At 41.2% G+C, this 5,150-nt stretch overlaps 1 non-coding gene across 1 annotated transcript; it reads right to left on the bottom strand.

Moving 5' to 3' along the window:
- Positions 1–1,141: 1,141 nt before the first annotated feature.
- On the bottom strand, positions 1,142–1,213 carry TRNAA-CGC. The gene has a single exon. It is a non-coding gene; the product is annotated as a tRNA-Ala (tRNA).
- Positions 1,214–5,150: the final 3,937 nt, after the last annotated feature.

Raw genomic sequence — 5,150 nt, forward strand, 5'->3', positions numbered from 1 at the left:
TTCAGATGAGGTCATTGAAATGGTAGTTTTGCTTAGTTATTTACTTTATTACAAGAGATCTCTCTCAGAGCTGGACAATCTGTAAATGTTTGTAATAGAAAAACAAAATATCAGTAATTTTTAAAAATGTATTTGCCTCTTGCAAATTATAATGAACTTCCAAATGCCACAGTTTTCTTACTCTCTTATAGTCCTATGGATATTTAGTGTAGATTTTCAAAACTGTTAGAATTATTTTCTAAAGCCAAACTTTAAATTTTGAAATTTTCTTCTAACTATATTGTATGGGCTTAGGTCCTCTGCTAGACAGTATTTTGAGGACAGGGTCTTTCGTTTTTAATACTAGTCTTCTCCTTAGGGCCATATTTTAGTGATTTGTACTTAGGTGTGTTTATATATTGGTTTTATTGAACTGACAAAGGAAAAGGCTAGTTTTAAAATTAAATTATTTTAACTATTTGAGGATTCTGTAGTTTTTAATCTAGAAGTGACAGTTCTCAATGTGCCTGTTTTATTAAATATTTACTGCTTCACTATTGTAAGTCAGAAGAAATGTGAACTTAAATGAGAGTTCTCAATAGATTTCTAATATTTTACTTTAAGAAAAAATAATATATTCAATTTAATTTAGATTTCCAATCCGGATAAAATTAACAATATCATCAGTAATCAATGAAAATAAATTGTAGGGCAAAAATGGTATTGTATTTATTCCTCATCTACAAGATCTTTGAAAACTTCTGACTTGTGGGGCACTCGTGGGTTAGGGGTACAATTCTTGCCGCCCACGCCAACACTTCGTTCGATTCCAGATCAAGGCAAAGGGTACTTTTAAATTTTTATTATTAAGCAGCCTGATTTTTGAAAGCATTAATGGTGCCGCCTGTAATCCTACACTTAAAAATGGACATTTTGTAATTGATAAACCAACAGTTACCTTTTTTTTTACTTTCTGTTTTACAGGGGCCGAACTTTTTCTGTTTGTACTTTTTTTCTGTTTGACTTTTTCTGTGGTCACGAAATCTTTTATTTAGGGCGGAAAGAAGTCACTTTCAGTATTTCCGATTGTGCCGGAAAGAGCTATTAATAATAGTAAGAAAAAAAAAAAAAAAAAAGCAAGAAAGAAAAGAATCTAGCCTTTTGGAGATGCCGGGGATTGAACCCGGGACCTCACACATGCGAAGCGCGCGCTCTACCACTGAGCTACATCCCCCAGCTACCAAAAGCGCCTCCGCTCTGGGTATTCATTCGTTCTCAGACAAGGAAGTGCTTCGCGCGATCGGATAAAATTATGGGCAGTGCAGCCTCTCGTACCCTGAAGGATGATAGCTCCCCTCCCCCACTAGTACTAGCGGGCGCGCGCCGACGCGGAGCCGCGCGCGCCGCCCGCCTAGACTGGCTCCGGATACGGAGCGGCCGCCGGCGTCCCGGTGTATCCTGGCGAAGGCCGCGTCCTAGTTTCCGGCTTCGTGCGGCCTTGGGGCTGGGTGGGAAAGTGCGCCCTTTGCTGCTGGATCCTCTCAGCTTGCATGATTCCGGTTCATTTTCTACTAGGTGTGTGTGTGTGGAATGGGGGGTGTCAATATGTATTGAAAATACACAGGGGAGAAGCCTGGGGAGGCTTTGCTGCTCCAAGACTCACAGGCCGCGGGTCCAGGACGCTGCAGAACCTGTCACCCAAAAAGATGGTTTCCGGGGTCAGGCCTCGGGTCCCGGATCCCAGGTTCCAGTCCATGACGCTGCAGAACCTGTCACCCAAAAAGATGGTTTCCGGGGTCAGGCCGCGGGTCCCGGGTCCTGGATCCCAGGTTCCAATCCAGGACGCTGCAGAACCTGTCACCCAAAAAGATGGTTTCCGGGGTCAGGCCTCGGGTCCCGGATCCCAGGTTCCAGTCCAGGACGCTGCAGAACCTGTCACTCAAAAAGATGGTTTCCGGGGTCAGGCCTCGGGTCCCGGATCCCAGGTTCCGATTCAGGATGCTGCAGAACCTGTCACCCAAAAAGATGGTTTCCGGGGTCAGGCCGCGGGTCCCGGATCCCAGGTTCCAATCCAGGACGCTGCAGAACCTGTCACTCAAAAAGATGGTTTCCGGGGTCAGGCCTCCCTCCGGCTTTTGCGGTTCCCAAGATATAATAAAAATATAAAGTTAAAGAAAACACAACAGGGAAGTAAGTCGTAGGGGAAAAGTTGAGACTTAACTCGTTTTTTTAATTATTAAAATCCTTTTCAGGGTTACACCCTTTCTCCCTCCCCTTCACCCCTTAGGCAAATAATTAATGCACTGATAGCAAGCCCTGGCAAACCATTCTTTGCTGATAAACGCCTTTACCAGATAAATTTACCCCCTGGCATCTCTTCTATTAAACCTGGGCCTCAGCCTGGGCCAGGGCTATGAAGCAGAGGATCCCGATGCCCTTCACACAATGCCTGGCACGAGATAAATGCTTAATAAACAATAACTATCATCGGTACAGTTGGTACCATCAAGAACCCTATTCTTGAGCCTGTTTTCTTTGGCCTCTCCCTCTTCAGTCAACAATACTTAGTGCTTGCCAGCTTTCCCCCAAACCAACCACAGTTTCCCACCTCTAAGCTATCCACAATCCGTTTAATATATTAAAGCTAGATTTGGATTCCCTGACATAAGGTTGAAAGTTCTGCTTCTGTTTTACTAACCGAAACTTAACAGCCTGGGACAATTCTCTAGACCCAAAAGTAAAGGGAAAGAGGATTGGACAAAATTATCCCAAGTTTTTTTCTACTTCCTTCCCCAATATATGTTGCCTTTGTACTTTACTAGCAAAGTCCTTGAACTGGCCCTGAGTCTTAGGGTTGATTAAAATATGTTCTTAGGGTGGAAGAACATGCTTCTACAGGTTTAGGCCCAAAGTTTATTTTATTGCAACTGATTAAAAATCCTGTAGCCTATCTCTGCAACAAAAATGTTACATTATTGTACTAACTACAAATCTTGGTTTTCGAGATATGTTGATTGTGCCACGTATACATATTAATATATTATATTATATATAATATATATTATTATATAATTAATATAACAGTGTTAGATTAATACTCTTAACTTTTTGTGATAAGGAAAGCCCAAGATAACATGGACAAAATAAAAGTGCAGAAAATCCACCAACTTAATTTTGCCCAAACCTTTCCTCCCCTAGTTGGAAGGGCAGTAGGAAAGGAGAATGGAGTAGAAGAAATGTGTCTTGCTCCAGGCTTTTTACAATGCCCTTTCACTCTAGGTTATTGGTATCATCCTGCAGCTCAAAAAATCCAACTCTGGTGCCCATCTTCCCTGGCCTTATTTTTTCTAGACTATAATAAGCAACCAGCTTTAGAACACTCCTAAACACCATTTCCAAATCATCTTTCTCGCCAAAATAAAACTACTACACAATACGGCTGTTGGTATCCTAGAGCCCAAAGAATCCAACTCTGGTGCCCACTTTCTTTGGCCTTACTTTTTCTAGACTATGACAAGGGACCAGCCTTAGAGCTCTTATAAACACCATTTCCAAACCATCTTTCTCCCCCAAATAAAACTACTCTATATTCCATTTCATTAAAGCCCCTCACCCAGAAACCTGATGGCTAATTAACATAATAAACTAATTCCTGTTGAGTTGTTAATGTGTTACCCCTCCTAGGTATTAGAAAATTGACTTAAAGGGTTGGAACTAAAGTTATTGAGGTAGACCCTTGGGGCAATTTGTGACATTCCGAGTGAGTTCCAGTTTCCCAGCAGTCTAATCACCCTTGGGCTTTGGGGAGCAATACCTCCACTGGGAGTCTTATTATTCCACTTGGTAACTGCTTTTCCCCCTCCTCACTTCTTCCATTCCAACCCACCATACAGATCTTTAATGAAATCATTTTTATATGTTCATTTCCTATTTTCAAGGTCCCATTAATACAAAGATTCTGTATTCTGTCTCTAAGAATAGCTAACAAGCAGTAAAATACTTGTTTATTTTCTAGTTCTTGGTAGAGATGACTACCTGGGCTTCTGTTCCCTCTTCTCTAAATTGAGAATGTTGAACAGAATGATCTCTAAGATTCTTTCTCCATTCCCTCCAAATTCAATGATACTATTAAGTAAAATAGCCAGGAGGCAGGAAGCCATAGAATAAAGTAGGAAAAGTTAAAAACCTGAGTAATTCATAAATGGGGAATTTTCCAAACTTGACTGTCTGCTTTGAATAATTGATAAGCTTTTTAAATAGAGTTTATAAGATTTTGGTCTCAAAAAGAACTAACCATGTGCTGTTTTGAAGTGTTCTTACTGATGAGGTTAGTGATAGTGAAGAAGTGTGAGAATTGGGGTGGGGAATCTCCTCTGATGAGGACAAGTCCAATTTGAAAGAATTCTAAAACCTGAAAAGTCTGTGTGGCAAAAGGGATTTTTATTGATACTGAGAAGTCAGCTTTGCTAGGAAAACAGACTTCTTGGTGGGTAAAAGGTCCTGTTAGGGAAATAACAAAGGTTAACACTAAGAAGAGAATATCTTCACAGTGGGCAAAAGTCCTGGCAGGCAGCCTTGCCAAGAAGAGAGCTTCCTTGGGCAAAGCAAATTCCTGCTTCGGACTTCTGCAAAGATTTGGGCTTCAGAATTATCTTTTATTAGCAATCTGAGACTTGGGCTTGCGTTCAAAATTGAATGAGATTCCTTCAATGTTGTCAATGATTGGGGCTTAGCTGTCCAGTTGAAAAGAGATTACTTATCTTGGAGTTTAGAGCCACTCAATAGGGCTATCAGGCTGAGATCTCCAACTGAATGAGACCACTTGGGGAAGAGGCCATTGTCTGGAAAAGATATGCTTTTCCCAGGGGAGAGCTTGAGACCCCGAGTCACCCTTCTTTTACAGATTAAAGGGACACAATTTCAGAGTTCATCCCCATCATTACCATGTTTGAGGGGCTGTCATGTGGAAGAAGGTTCAAGTTTATTCATTATTTTGAGTTGTTCTGCAGGACAAAATAATCAATAGGAAGGTATCTTCCATAGAAGAGCATCTCATCAATTATATGGTTCTAACAATGGATTGAGCAACTAGGTGGTGAAGTCAGAAGACCGAAGTTCAAGTTTGGCTTCAGACACTTACTGACTGCTTAACTCTGAACAAGGCCCTTAAC

Source organism: Sarcophilus harrisii, chromosome 3 (genome assembly GCF_902635505.1).
Source record: "Sarcophilus harrisii chromosome 3, mSarHar1.11, whole genome shotgun sequence".
Classification (NCBI taxonomy): Eukaryota; Metazoa; Chordata; class Mammalia; order Dasyuromorphia; family Dasyuridae; genus Sarcophilus; species Sarcophilus harrisii.